This window comes from Tympanuchus pallidicinctus, unplaced genomic scaffold (assembly GCF_026119805.1).
Source record: "Tympanuchus pallidicinctus isolate F22 unplaced genomic scaffold, pur_lepc_1.0 scaffold10, whole genome shotgun sequence".
Classification (NCBI taxonomy): Eukaryota; Metazoa; Chordata; class Aves; order Galliformes; family Phasianidae; genus Tympanuchus; species Tympanuchus pallidicinctus.
The window spans coordinates 8,266,286-8,282,654 of NW_026294619.1; the positions used below are offsets into that span (position 1 = coordinate 8,266,286).

Consider the following 16,369-nt stretch of genomic DNA (forward strand, 5'->3'; position numbering starts at 1 on the left):
TTCTGTAAAACCTGAATTAGGGAGGGTTTGATTTGGAAAAAAAATGTACATTTTGGTGCTGTGGAGCTGCAGAGGAAAGGTACTATGGAAAACATCTCTCCTTTAAGGAGAAGCATTATGTACATAAAACTCTACATTTCTAACTTTTTAATAATTGCATCTTTATACTTGTACCAATGCCTTCTATTCTAAGGAATGATTTAAATCAGTTCTGAAATTCAGGTTTACCAGAACAATAATGTATTACTAAGATGTTGCTTAGCAGTGTATGATAGCATAGAATTTTCTGATGTTTAATTTCACTCGGTGTAAAGCACATTTCAAGAAATTCTACAATTTCTGTGCTCTCCTGCTATCAAGAGATAGATTTGATGGTGTTTCTTTACTGCTGCCTCTCAAGAACTAAGCATCAGCTCTAATACTAGTATATTGTCTGATCTTTGAAAAAGAGTTAATGTAAAGGTTTTATCGATACAGCAATAAGACAAACCAGTTGTTTTCAAAAGTTAAATTCTATGTTAATGCCCAGATCTTGTTTGTTCTTGTCTGCCACCTCTGTTTTGGATACATGTTTGGCACAAAATTGTTTCTACAGCAAATATTTTCTTCCGCGGTAATGAAGAACTGTGTGTATAATAAGTATAAAAATCTCCAGAGATTATTTTTTTTTAAATAGTGAATTTTTAAGTAAATTGAGAATTTAGAAGTATGGATTTCTGCTGGAACTTTTTTTAGCACATTTCCCTACATTTAATATAACAGATCCAAGAAGTAAATTTATTCATTGATTTGATGACAGAAAGACTTGCTCTTTATATGTTCAGCCTTTGATAATAAAATAAATCATCGATGTGGCATAAAATGAATGTACTGGTTATCTAAAATACCAGGTTTTATCCAACCTGTTAGTAAACATAGTTTTCTTATATTCCTGTAAATTCTACAAAATTGCACCTACTCAGGTTTAAAAAGATATATCATTTTGTATTTCTAATATACGTCTTTGCTATTGCATTTGGAGATGTCAGACATCAGTTGCGTTAGCTTTTCTTCCTATATTTCAATGTTGTTTCTCTTAAACTGTGTGTGTTAGTGTGAACGTAACTGGAGATAACAGCAAAACACAAAATTACTGTAAATAATACTTTTTCATAATCAGATATTATTTATGCTCAGCTAAGTTTTAAATGCATTCAGCTTAACAATACTTGTTCCAAAGTTGCAGCAATCTTTGAAAACCTGCAATGTCAAGTATTAAATTCTATCGAAGATAAATATCCTCAATTCTGGAGATTCAGGAGTACAAATTAACTTTGCATAATTTCTCTTAATGGACCTACAACAAATTTTAAAACTTCCACAGTCCCTAAAGCTTTCAGGTGCTGCCAGCTTATCCCGGACCCATTTAAAGAGGAACTTAGGACACTTCTTGGCCAGGGAAATACATATCCTATGTGACTAACAATGAATTCTGCTGTGTTTAGATACAGTTCTTTACTCGTCTCTGTCTCTCTCTCTCCTCTCTCTTTGCCCATGTTATTTATTTGATATTTAGCAGTGTGCTCATCTCTTAGCTAGAAGAAAAAACCTCTATGGTCACCTGTGGTCTGTAACTATATGTCTTTTTAAGTTTCATGTGCTTCTCCAGAGTATTACTTTTCCTTTGGTTTATTTTTGCTTGTTGGCTGTTGTGTTAAGCATTGTACAGAGACAGAATAGGAATTAATTCCTTCCTTCTGGTATTGGATACATGTCAGTTATTTAATATGGAAATCCTGTTTTGACCAAGCAGGCAACATAAAGGTCAGGATATTTATGGATCACAGCTGAGCTTCTCTTTCTTGTACCAGTTGATAAGTGAATTGAGGAAGATGAACCCAGACCAAATTCATGCCCCACAAGGCTCTGAGACAGGCATCCCATCTCAGAGACATGGATTTCAGATTACTGACTTAAAGGTGGTTTCTTAAGGTGCTTATTGCCATGGTGGCAGCCAGCACCATAACCTATGGACCAGTCAGTTTTCCTCTCTCCAAGTGAGTGGAGCTTGCCACTTAATTTAAGTGGTGATTTTCCAATTCTCCTTGTTTTAAAATGTAGAGTTGTAGTCTCTTACTGCATTAGAGATGCAGGACTTCCAGAAGGGATGTGCAAAATGGCATAATCTATGCAGCATAGCTCAGAAAACTTCCCCTAGGTACCAGGTGCTGTAGGGCCACAGCTTAGCATCATACTGCACGATGCTGCTAGTTCAATTACAGTTACTTCCTTTACCTTCTGCTGACTTGGAGGCAGCATGTAGAAGTTGGAGTTTGGACAAGACTGATATAGCAGGATCTTAGATTAAAAGGTTGATAGCTGGTTAAGGGCAAATGGGCTAATAACCAATGCATACTGGTACATCAATAAGGAAGAAAGGAGAACTAGACTGAGAGGGTCGATTAGCTTTCTGTATGGTGGGGAAGAAGAGGTCACAGGAGGGTCTGTGTTTTGCTTTGTGTCCATGTGGATCCCAGTAGAGCAGTGGAAACAAAGGGGCTGTTCTGTGGATGAGGACACAGCTGGCAAGTCTAAGGCTTCTCAAAGGAAAAAAATCTGACAGGCTTCTAATTGGTTTCTGCTACTCTTCAGGGATCTGTGATATCCATGCATATTGAGAACAAAGAACACAACGTCCAGAAAATACTTAGAGAATTTTTAGAAAATAGGGAAGTCTTGTTTCACCAAAATGTTATTCAGCAGCACTTGCAGCTTTACCTTACAGTTTTAGGTATAATTCATCTTTCATTTCAAAGAAAAGAATATTTTCCTTGTCACTCATGGTAATATCTATGAGTACTACAGAAAAAAATGGCTTATGTGACACCACAAACATTGCAGAAGCTCATTTTATTTCTTTGCAATAGTAAATATGCACTTATATGAAATATGGTATTAGCTGCTATCCCGCTATGTCACTTTTTCATTCTCCATGTAATGTTCAAGGTGAATATCTTGAATGTTCTTTAGGCATTTTTCTGCTTCTTCTGGAATGTGCTGCATGAGTGTTTTCCACTATGCAGTCTTTTTATTTTAAGTTGGTCAAATGTAGGGGAACCATTAGGTAGAGGGGAGGGCGAGTCATGCCGAAGTGAAAATGAACAAGGAATGTGATGTTTAGGTCACCTTATGGATTTTTTCCCATATCCCATTTAATACTGTCTGCTCCCACAGTTCCAGGTTAAGGGCAGGATAGTGTGAATTGCCATATGTAATAAATTGATAGGATATTGAAATGAGCAGAAACAGACTGGAATATCATTGCAATTTCATGTGTTTCATTAAGCCATGGTTTTCCACTGGGTTTTCTTCAGCAGGACATTTGTTGTTATGCCCTATGTGTCTGCTTGGAGGAATTAAGCATCTCCACAAGCTGCAACAGCCATGATGTTGTATCACATTTTGGACTGAGGCAGCGATGTGGCTTGATTCATGTGTTCTGGCAGAGGCTGATCAATACATTGTGTTTCCTTGAAAAAAATGCAGCTTGCAGCACAAACACAGCTTTCATAACGAAGTGCCTTTGTATTTGATTTGTTTGTAAATATACCTGGGTAGCATGCATAAGTAATGAGGAATCATGAGCATTCTGGGGATCACATCATCGCATTCTTTATCAAACAGGTCAAGGGTGCACGAGTTTTGAGCACTGAATTAGAATTGGAGATTTACATCAGTTGTAGTCTTAATTCAGTCTAAAGATTGATGACAAAAAGCTCTGTGATGGCCTTGTGAACTAAACTTTGTGTTACATGGTAAATGTATGCCATGATGAATTTGAGGACTTCAGTCCCTGGGTCAAAGAAAGAAATCTGTGGGAAGCTTGTGTGTGTGTGTGTGTGTGTGTGTGTTTGATTAGTAATGCTCCTTGATTCCTAGTTTGACATTGGTAAAGCATCCATCAAAACTTTTGTGATATGAGCATTCTGTCAGTAAGACTGCCAAATATATGCAGCACCAAATCTTCTACCAGTGAGAGAGAGAGAGACTGGAGGGAACTGTCACAATTACAAATTATCAACACCATCACCTCTGGGCAGTGGAACTGTTGTTTAGGGAATTGAGGTATCCCAGTACTCTCCTTTAGAAGAGGCAGACAGGGCTGTTAGAAAAGAGAGCATCATGCCTGAGAGCCAGGCCCATAAACAGACACTTAGAGATGCAAGCAGCTGTGCTGACACAAGTCAGCCTTGAGGCATGTCAGCGTGGCATGTGAAGACAGCAGCCAAATGTCCCTTGCTATGTCTGTACCCGGCCATGTGTTCAGATGCATTGCCTCCTACTTCATCTGTGACATCTTGAGGTATAGATACTTCAACACTTTACTTCTTGACCTTTCAATGGCAGCAGTTTTCTTGTTGAGGACCGAAGTTACAGGTACAGACAGATGGTATTAATTTTGCTGTTTATTAATTCTGCTATTTATTAAAAAAAAAAAAAAAGGAAAAATGTGAAATGATAGCCACCACCTGGCAGAGTTTGAAGATAATTCTTCTTGGAAGAATCCACTTTTTGACTGGAGAAAGACAAGGGAACGTTCATGTGGATCACATTGCAGAGGATGGTCTCTTCATGGTTTAAATGGGGAAAAAGGTATATGGAAGAAGATTGGGAGGTCAAGGTTGGTGTGATCAGGCAATTGGAGAGTACAAGTTAAGGTGTGTGGGGAAAAATGAGGTGAGAAAGGGAGAGAGTGCAAAGCCCTTCGTTTTTAACAGAACAAGATTGGTGGGCACTGTGCTGAAGGAAACTCTTTTCGGCACATCTAGTTTCCCAATAACTTAAATGAGAAACCATCTAAGGAGGCTTTCTTGTAAGTTTATCAGTACATCATATACAGTGCAGCTTCTGCAGTCAGAGGAACCTACTGTAAAGTATCCTATTACTTCCTGACAGAATAAGAAGAACAGTCATTTCCAGAAATGAGAGCACTCTGAATAATTATAGGGAATGAGTTATGCATAATGTGTACGCACTTTTAAAATAAAGAGTACCTGTGCTGCAGATATCCACCTGGTATTAACTTGACTGAAGGTAAGAATCTGTTCAATGGCAAGCAAACAAGAATCAAAATAGTAGTAGAGTTGAGGATCTTGTAGAGGATGATGAGAAAAAAATTATCAAAAGAGAGATTAAGTGAGAAAATTCCTTGGCTGCCAATGTCATTAGAGGTGAAATCTTACAAGGAAATGCCCTGTATAAAGATGCTGCTATTGAGAAACAGGACTGCTTTGTGCAAGGAAGGAGAGAAGGGGACAGTTGGTCAGAGCTGAGTGGATTGTGAAAATGGATACAAGCAGGCCTGGTTTATTCCACCTAGAAAAAATATCAGGCGGGGGAACTTGGAGGGAGAAATAAATGGGTAGGGAATCTGAGATCACAAGTTGGCTGAAACAGTCATTAAATGCAAGTTCTCCCTTGTCATCATGAAGTCTTTGAACTGATGTTTTGCCCCAGATTTTGAAGGAAATGTAGTAGCCAGGCTCTTGCACAGTAAAAGATCAGAAGACAGAAATCTTGCCTCAAACCCTGTTACACATCCTGCTGTCACAGTAGGCATAAGCCATGATGGCAGCTGACACTCCTGCTATGTTTTCCAGGACAGTGTATGAATTATTTTATGTAACAGACATACCACTAGCATCAGATCATATGGCCTGAAGGGAGTGCGTAAAGCCTAAGTAAAAACTTCTCCCTCCCCTGCACTGATTTTTAGGTATTGTATTGTAACTATCACATTTTTGGGACTCTGTGCTTAATTCATGATCTAGGTGCTATGTGCTTGATTCTTGAAGGGATAAATTATTTTGTTAAATGGTTTATTTATAAATTGATCTAGACATTTTGCTTGTCACTAGCTCTCAAAGAAAAATCACATATACATATATATGATATATAAAACTGTTAAGTTTCTCTATCAGCTAATCTTGCTGCGTTACTGAACCTTGGAAACAAGGCAGTGCTCAGAGAGCTTATCCAGAGTGTGTGAATGACGTGATTTTACTCAGAATGACATGGCCAGACTGAGTGTCCCATAGATAGACCCAGTGGGCCTAAGCCTTACTGCTTTTCAATGGCTGTGCTCATAAGCATTGTATAACATTTTATCTGGAGGTTCTTTTGGTAATGCTGACTCTTAATAAGAGCTTGGATCAATCGTACTTGATCTCAGTTCTAATTATTGTCATTCATCAGCCTCATTAGTTCCCTGATGCTGAGATGGTCTCTTCTACTGCTTCACACTTGTTACCATAAGGTAATTTGTACTGAACTTAATTTAGTTGTTTCTAATTGTTTCTTTTTTTTTTATCTTTCCTGTTTTCTTGTGTACTCTTTGTATTTACCAGTGCTCTTTAACATCTTTATCAATGACATCGATGATGGAATTGAGTGCACCCGCAGCAAATTTGCTGACGATACCAAGCTGAGTGGTGCAGTTCACAGGGTAGAAGGAAGGGTTGCCATTCAGGTGAGCCCGAGTGAACCTGATGAGGTTCAACACGGCAAAGTGCAGAGTTTTGCACTTGGGCCGGAGGAATCCCAGGCATCCATAGAGACTGGAAGGAGCAATCCTTGAGAGCAGCCCTGTGGAGAAGGACCTGAGGGTCTTGATAGATGAAAAACTTAACATGAGCCAGCAGCATGCCCTTGCGGCTTGGAAGGCAAATGGTATCCTGGGCTCCATCAGAAGAGGGGTGGCCAGCAGGGACAGGGAGGTGATTGTTCCCCTCTACTCTGCTCTTGTGAGGCCCCATCTGGAGTACTGTGTCCAAGTGTGGAGCCTCCAGTACAAAAAAGACAGAGAGCTGTTGGAGAGGGTCCAGAGAAGGGCCACGAAGGTGGTCAGGGGACTGGAGCACCTTCCCTATGAAGACAGGCTGAGGGAGCTGGGCTTGTTCAGCCTGGAGAAAAGAAGGCTGTGGGGTGACCTCATTGCAGCCTTTCAGTACCTAAAGGGAGTCTACAAATAGGAGGGGAATCAATTCTTTGAAAGGGTTGATAACTGCAGGATGAGGGGAAATGGTTTTAAGTTAAGGGAAGGGAGATTTAGGTTGGATGTCAGGGGGAAATTCTTTATATAGAGAGTGGTGAGGTGCTGGAACAGGCTGCCCAGAGAGGTTGTGGATGCTCCATCTCTAGAGGTGTTCAAGGCCAGGTTGGATGGGGCCCTGGGCAGCCTGGTCTAGTATTAAATGGGGAGGTTGGTGGTCCTGTCTGTGGCAGGGGGTTGGAGATTCATGATCCTTGAGGTCCCTTCCAACCCTGAGATTCTGTGATTCTATTTGAACACTTGTCTGAAGAACTTACAGTATATGACTTCCACTTATCATCCCTTCTCTATATAGTTGTAGATACTGATATCTTCAAAAGCATGGATTAAGTAACTCTATTTCCATTTGAATTTAGACAGTGGGGAATCTAGGTTCTGATAAAGTCAATGGGATTTGTTCTTTCCAGTGCATCAGTCATGTCAGCAAACAATCTCTGAATTGTTTGGGTGATGAACTTCTACAGATTTCATCAGCAATTGGACCTAGATAATGTAAGAATGCGACTTAGGTGCAGGCCTTCAGTATTTTTCTAGGATGTGTTTTCCCTCTCATTTTACTGTTGAAGAAATTGGCTTATGCTGTTGCAGGTAAATTCTGTTGGTGTCCTGATCTCTCTGTGCAATGAGGCCACACACTGTCTGGAGGACAGCTACACTTGGGCAATCACTACCTTGCTTGCTTCTTATCTGCAAAAATCCTCTAAGTAATGTGGTAAGTTCAGAGGAGGGCTTCCACTAAATAATTTGTGCCTCTTTCACACTAGCCTAGCCAACTGCCACTCACCCCTCAAAGTCTTTCCTACTATGACAGCTGCTACATCTCTTTAATTGACTTTTTCCCTTTCTTCTGAGTACCCTCTGATGTACTAATAGCTCTTTGGCAACAGGGCTCAGCACTGAGCACAGCAGTCCGGGTGTGTCTGCACCAGCACAGTGTTTCTTATTCAACATTCAGCAATATTATTAGTCATCACTGCTTGATGTGTAGAGGGCAAATGGAGTGATTTTTCCAGTCCAAACAGTTTTAGGCATATATTAAGGTTGGCATGTAGAATCATGCAGCCTGTAAAGATCAGGTTCACTATTTAATTATCAAGCCTAGGTCCTTCTTTCAGCCAAACATTCCTAGATAAATAAAAATCTATGCTTTGCCATTCTGATGCTGCATTTTAATATGAATTTCTCTGTGGGGGCTGAGGAGCTGATATTCAGTGACTGTAGTTAAACCACTTTTCCGTGATTATAATGAGAAGGACCTGATGAGATCACAAGACAGCAAGCCACACATACAGGGTGTTTTGTTTTGTTTTGTTTTGCAGCTTATATTAAAATTAACTGCAGAAAAACAGGATGTTTAGGAGAATAAAAATGTGCATTATTTCCTTTATGACATTGCTTCTTCAAACTGACAATAGCACTGCACTATTTGTTCTCTGCAAGTCATCAAGCAGAGGTTGGGAAAGTGGATGTCTGCTCCCTAAAGCAATTTGTTTTAGCAATGCTGTTGAAACACAGTTCAGAATAATCTTTAATATGAATGAGAGGCTGGAACCACTTGAAAAGGCATTTGGAGGTTTATTTCCAGACCTATAAACTTGCCTGCTTCTTGTTTTACTTATTCATTCATCATGTTTCCTGCTCCTGGCAGCTTAACCTTTCTGTGCCATCCACAGGTTCTTGCCTGGAATGTGCTAGGAATGGCTGCCCCAGTTTGAGGACTTTGCTCTCCCTGTTGCATCAGGCTCAGTTCTTCATAGCAGTCAGAATCCATGGGCCTGTTTCTATTTCATTGCTGCCTGACTGCAGTCTTGCAGCAGGAATTGTCACCTGAATATGACTGAACAGCTGGCTCATTACCCAAGAATGAGTAGACAGACTAGTAGGAAACCAGTGACGATTGCAGATGCAGGCTGGTTTACGTTCAGTACATCACAGTCCTTCTATTTGTCCTGGAATGTGAAAAGTTGCTTCTGTGAGACAGGATACTTTTCCTCTGTCCAAGAAGCTGGAAGTAATTTAATTAGGAGAAAGAAAAAAAAAAAAAGAAGTAGATTTACTTTGTTTTAGAGAAGGGCAAGGGTTCTGATGATTGTCCAGCTTTCATTTAAAAGGTAAATCTGAAGGTCTTAATTCATTTCCTATTGGGATGGCAGGAGTATTCATATTCTGCTTTAGTTTAACATGCTGTTTTCATGTAGTTTAAGGTTAAGATATCTCTTTTGCTTTCATCTTGATTTCCGCTGAAGTAATCTGCTGTTTGTAAAAGGCAAAATGCAGGAGAGGGATTTGTGTAGGCAGTGTCAAATTTCATGCTGCTTTCTGTTTCACTTAAACCGCAGCTCCAGCAAGCAGGTGAGCACAGGAAGTTTGCATTTTTCACCTTGCTAAAGCAGGTCAATTCTAACCCTCACAGCAGCATAAAAAGGGCTGAAAATAAAGGTAGAATGCATCTCTACTATTTATCAGTTTCTTAAAATCTCTGCCTTGAAAATGATTAATATTTTAAGAATTGGTTGTGGACAGATTTGAGAGCATCTGGAATTAGTGATATTAACGATGCAAAGGTGATACTCAAGTTGTTCATAACAAGTAGTTTCTCAGTCATCTTCATCCAGGCAAGCCAGCTGCAAATGAATTTTGTCTGCAATGATATTAACTGCTACTATAGAACATTTTACAGAAAACTAAAGCTTGTCAACATGGCCAGGGGAAGCTCTGTCACCTCCAGGTGTCTGTGTTTCATAGAATCATTGAATTCTTAGAGTTGGAAAGAGACCTTTGAAGGTCATCTAGTTCAACTCCCAGTGCAGTGAAGTACAAGTTCAAATGTTGGAACTGTAACTACCAGGACTGGCATGCTTGTTTGTGTTCCAGCAGAGTGACGATAGGCAGCCTCGTTTGCCTCTCAAGGTGTTTATTTTGACAGCTTTATGACCCCCATGTTTGCTACGTCCTCAGCAGCTGAAGCCCTTTCTTTAATTTCCTGAGGAGAGAAAAGCCCATGTTCCCACCAAAGCAATAAAAAGTCATGTCTGATGAGTCCTAAATAGCACAGAGAAGTCCAGCTGTAGCGAATGGCACAGCATTCCTGTAAAAGTGATCCAGACTTGCCAGCTTCTCCTTGCAGTTAGCTTTTGCATCATTTTTGATACCAGGAGTTAGAATAGATTGCTGGCCCAAACATGGCTCTGCTGTGTCTAGTATGTACCTTGTAGGACATCATTTGGTGGGCATGGTGGTGATGATTGCACTAGATGATCTTGGTGGTCTTTTCCAACGTTAATGATTCTATGATTCTTTCAAATTGCTCTCTTGTGACTACCTGAGTTGGGCAAATTACAGTCTGTGACTTCATTCGAGTTGCAGGAGGACTCATCCTAAAGATCAGAGGACTTGTGTTTACATGATGCTAAAAGTACACATCGTGTAATGCCTGAATTTACTGGTAATACAATTTATTTTTGCCCAGCCTTGTGCGTGTGCCTAATTTACTAAATGGTAAAAATAATCTTTATATACTTAGACACTTTAGTTAGCAGAGACACAATTTTTTTTTAGTGTTCATTATTTTGGATGTTTATTATGTATGAAAGCTACAGATTTGTAGCTTTTAATACAGCTATAATATGCTTTGCCTCCTGTACTAAAATATAAGGTAAATGTATATGCAAATTATATGAAGATCAGCTGAGTTTTCTTAGAAAAGGGAAAGTATTAGAGGCTTTATTTAGCACATGGTTAATGCTTTAAAAATTAGGGTTTTGTGAAAATCATCCTGATAAGCATGTTTGTCATGTCTCTTCAAATCATACAAGCGCTTTATACCCTGTGGACTTTCAAACCTTTCTTTTTAAATACTCTGTAGGTTGTACTGAAGTAATCTCCAACACTAGGATTTTGACTGTTGAGAAAATAATTGCTTCTTATGTGATCCTGATATGTAGCTGAATATAAAGTTATACTGACACTATAGTCTTTTTCCCAACAGCCACAGATATCCTTCCTTTCATTTTATGGCTTCTGTTATCTTCACCCACCTTGCAGTGAATATCAGAGATATGGGTCTTATTTTAGATTGAGTATCACTCCTGATAATTAGGAATTCTAGCCTAATGGGTGGTAGCCATTTTATTGCTTGCTTTTTATGGTGTCTAAACAGAACATCAGAGCTTTTTTCTTTTTATTAGTAGTGTTTTTTTTATTTTATTTTTTTACTAGAAAGAGATAAAAAGAAATGAATAGTTTGAGAACTGGTTAAATGATGAGTCTTGTAAAAACCTTGTTTTTCTTTATCTTACCCTTAGTCTATTCAGAACAGAAACTCCTTGAGAAAGAATTGAAGTGTTACTTCAGTGTTATTAATAGGGTTTCTATTAATAGACTGCATTTTGCATTATTTTATATGTGAGCCTTATAGGAAGTCCCTGGGACCAGTAAATGAATGAATTAAATGAAGTGATGAATTCAAAGAAATGATAACTACATACTGGAAAGACTGCTGCTTCTGAACAGCTGAGGAAGCTTTAAGTTGTTGGTATTCAAAATACTGCAAGCAGAGAACCGTGTTAATTTCCTTTTACACAAACAAGAAGAGAAACAGAGCTTGCTGTGTCACTGCCTCTGGTTTGGCAAACCTTGAATCACGCCAGAAGTTAGCTGAAGAGCAGCTATCCAAGAAAATGGCTATAAAACCTCCTTTATGTCAATATCCATAGGCTTGATTGGGATCCCTTCTGCCTCTCCAGCTGGTGTGTTGGTGGCCAGAGCACTTACAGAAGATGTCAGGGGAGTGGGGTGGACCAGGTCAGGTCCGGTGAAACTCCAGCCAATTTTCCCAGCTCCTAATATCTCATTCCCACTTCTATTGATAGCCTGGGTTCCTGTCCCACCCTACTGTCAGTAAGGTCTTTCTTGCTGCTGCTTGTTGGCAGGACTCCACCCTTCCAGATCTTTTTCATTTGTATTATTTGCCCTATTACTGCTGAGTCTCCCTTGCACATGCCTCCCTGAGGGTCTGAAAATTTCACCCTGTCTTATTCACAGCAGCTGTTCTCATTCCAGGAGTCTGTGTGAGGGCAGCCAGCATTGCCTGCTGTAGGGAAAAGTTCTTTAATCATCATGAGTGACAGGAAATAAAAGATCGCTTCTTCTTAACCCTCTCCTTGCAACGGTGAGGGTTATTCTGCAATGTGAGGGTCTGTGCCTCAGTTCATGTGGAGTCCAATGTGTGTACATACCTAGCCCTTAACTTGCTCTTCTGCCTTTTTCAAAAATACTTTCTACAAATTCATGCTCATAAATCTACAAGTGCACATTCACATTAGCAGAATGGTTATTTCTAGTTATTTGTTAATCATTTACTAACAGTGGTTCCAAACATTTCCTCCACTGCCTGTATAGCTAAAAAAATTCACCTCCATTCTATCATCCAAAAGCTGCTGTCTGCATTTGTTGTCTTTCTGTAAATATGTAATAGCAGAGTCTGGATTAGAAAACCTGGACAAAATTCCATCCAAAATGCAACTTGAAAATGGGTTAAGTTGCTAAGTCGGGTACGTATCACCATCATGCTGTGTTCTCCTAAAGAGGGTTCTGTTCAGACATTTCCCAGAAACGACTTTTGAATTAGTATTTTGTTTGGAGATCATACTACAATATGATAATATAAAAATGAGTTGAATATGTCAGCCATCAAACATTTTCCTTTGAAAATTTGGAAACACACGAGCTTCATTCCTGTTCTGGAACCAGTGAGGTGGCAAAATATGGAAATCCTTTGTGAAACAAATTTTGAAACCTCTTTGTGTTAATAATTCTTGATCTTGCATGCTCAGTTCAAGCTATACTCCCTTAATTTCAGTGAGCTCACATGAGATCTAAGATATCAAATTCTCCTGAAGTGCAAACAGATGGGTGAAACACCACCGATTTGTAACATGAAACTTTCCCCACCAGCCATCTAGGAAAATTAATTTTCACAGTGTGTGGAACTGTCATGTCTTCTCTGCAAGTCACTTTAGTTGGAAGCAATTGAGCCTATTCAGTGGTATTTGAGCAGCTTTTTTATTTTTTTTGAACACTGATCTTATGTCAGACCACAGCTCTTCTGATTTTGTTTTTGGTGACTGCCTATTTTAACTCTAATAAATTTAGGATAATTGAATAATAGAATACCTTGCATGAAGCTGTCCAAAATGGCTGAATTGTCTAGCTGAAAAACTCATCTTGATGGACTCTTTTGGAGCCTTAGCTATGTCTAGAAGTATTCCCACTTCTTTAAGCTGTCCATCTGAAAAGAGAGAATGAAGAATAAAAAAAAAATGCACCCACACTTTCATCACCAGATGAAAATCAATTATGAACTATTTTAAGCTAATGGCTTTAGCACAAAAGAAATGAATGTGATTTTTTTTTTTTTCCAACTCTGTCTGACTAATATTCTATGGGCTAGGCATTATAATTAATCTTAATTCACATAAGAGGTAAAAAGGCATTTTTCAGTACTGGAGTTTTTCTACAAGCTCTCTGCATAAGTAATTACTTCTTAACTTCTCCAGAACCAGTCTGCAGTGTTCAATGCCTTTCCAGTTGCTTGTTAGAGTGTGTACATTATTTCCTGATTATCTTTTCTTCTTTTTGCCTCAAAAAAGCATCTGTGTCAAATACATCAAAGCTACCAAAAGGAGAAATAATATAATAAAGAAAAGATAAGGAGATGCAGGCAATTTTCTAATCTTTGATTCTCCTTCTGCTATGTCTGCCACCATTGCCTGAATTGCTTCTCCTAATATCACTGCTCATAGTAAGAATACTGGCAGTTTTGGAGGAATTCATAATGGTTATTTCTCCTTCTGGGGAAGGCTGCAGCCTGCACAAAGGTGTCTCATATGCCAGAGTGTATGTTATATCCAAACACATATCTCTAGGGCTATGGACAGTGTTAAAGATTGATGGGTGTTGTCTTCCTGAAACATCAATAAAACTTAATGAATCATTGTGCTGTCCCTGAAACATCAATTTAAGACCATTGAGTTTTCCGCATGGGATCAGATCACTGATGTGTAACTTTAGAGTCACATCTGTCCCTGGCCCTCCCTCTTAAGTCATCAGGCCTATTCTGTATTTGGTCAGAGAAAGAGTTTCCTTTTTCAAATAATGAGCTCTCTCCTTTTAGCATCGTCTTTTTTTCCATGTCACTGAACATACTTTACTGAATTTGGTAACGGTAGTCATAGTCATATAAATAAAAGGGTTTGTACTGAGATTTCCTACTGGATCTCTTTCTCTTGGGGACAGTACAGCTATGTGTCAAAGCTGCAGAAAAGCAGACAGTTCACAAAAAAATGTGCCTGATGTTTGTATAAATTTGCAGGCTTGTAATTGGGATAGAGTAGACAGATTTCCTGGGATTTATCTGTGCCACTTTCAGGCAATTTCAGACTTAGATCTGATACAGAAAAAAAAAAAATGTAGTCACTGTCATTGGAGACAGGAGCAGAAGAAATCTTTAGCATAGGCTGTATGCCAGGTGTTGTTTTGATGATTCTGTCTTTTTTGGTTGGCTGACCCTGAGGCTGGAGCCCCATGACTAGCAGCTAGGGCCCTCCATATAGAAGAGGACTTAATACTTTATTGGTCTTAGCTTGCTTTATGAAAGATAAGAAAGCCTGTTGGGATTTGTGGCTGCTCAAGGCAATTATATCCACATTTTTTTTGCTAAGGCCCAAGAAGATGTATTGAGTATATCTGAATTCTATCCATCCTACAGACAAAACATTATCAGAAAAGAATGAATATTTTCATGATTTCTCATGGAATATAGGATAGAATAGATCATTTAGGTAGTAGTGGCTTTATAGCTTTTTGCTTTGTAATGTCATACCCAAAAGAGACTGGACTAACTCATCAGATATTTGCAGGTTTATTCTTGTTGTCTGTATCTACAATAGATTTGCAGAAATTCTCCATGACTGAATTTCAGAGGTTAGGAAGATGATACAGACTGTCTGACTACGTTGCCCATATGGATGTTTGAGGCACCAGAACCACAGAGCATGCTGTGGAGCACACCTGTCTCACATTATGGATGTAGTTGCTGGTACATAATGCCATCTGTCAGAGTTTTTCTTTAAATGTGTATCAAGAATTGCTTACTTTTAAAAGTTGTTTGATTTCTCAGGACCAGTAGACCTCAAAGGAAGAACTACGTTGTTTATTCATGCTGGATGGTGAGTTTTTTGGGAAGTGGTGTTCAGAAATTCTGCTGTGCATATGTAGGCCTGATAAATATGTGACATTTGATACTTCTGTTTTTATCGGACATTTCATCTGCTTGGATATAATGCCTTTCTTATCTACTCAGAGCCTGGAAAAGAAGAGTCTCAGCTGAAGTAAGCTGCCACTGACAGAAGCTGAGGATCAAGTCCTGGAATCCATTTTAGGGTATTTTAGGGTAGTTTCACAAAAAGAAAATAGTCTTAAATTTCACTGCAAGATATTTGTCTGCCTGACAATTGAAGAAGACCAGTTAAGCAAACAGAAAAGGTGCTGAAAAGCTGAGTTCTGAGATGGTTATGTTCAGAATTATAGGAGGGAAAGGTTAATACATTAGCTACTAAGGCAGCTGTTTGTTTAATGCTAAATCACTTCCTCACTGAAGGCAGCTTCTGTTTCAAATTTATTTCCAAGGTTTTTATTCTACTGATCACTCTTTCCCTTCACCTTGTCTCTTGATAAGCACAAAGTCTCTCCAGCATCCATTTTCCTGCTCCTCCCTGGCCGTGTTGGTCGGTGAGGTAAGAGATGTAGGTACAAGGCAGAGACTGTGTGACTGTAGAGTTGCTTCTATAATCTACTGTGTAACGCCAACCTCTAACACAGGAACCAGTGCCACTGGCTTAGTGGAATGCTGTGTAAAGGTCCACCTTGCTAGAGAAAGAGGAGAAAAAAACATGCTAATGAAGGTTCATTCTGCAGGTTATTTTTGAAGCATAAGTAATAATCACAATAAGTAGATCACTCAGACAGGAGACTCTACTACTTTCTGAGTTTCTTCTATTACATTTTCATGTAATAGGAAATCTCACAGTTTGCCATATTATCACCTAGCCTAATCTACTCTATACGCTAGCCAATATTTTTTGAACTCTTGTTGTTTTTTTTTTATATTCTTCCCACACCCATTTTATCATTTATTGGCTTAATTCAAGCTCAGTATCTATACTGAGAGCAGCTCTAGGTTGTATTTTAACTAACGCAACGCATGATTGAAAGTCTTTA

General features: G+C 39.0%; 1 long non-coding RNA gene across 1 annotated transcript in view; it reads left to right on the forward strand.

Annotated features, from left to right (window-relative positions):
* Positions 1 to 16,369, forward strand: part of LOC128091455 (uncharacterized) — a 244,858-nt gene that overhangs the window by 62,706 nt on the left and 165,783 nt on the right. The window lies entirely within an intron of this gene.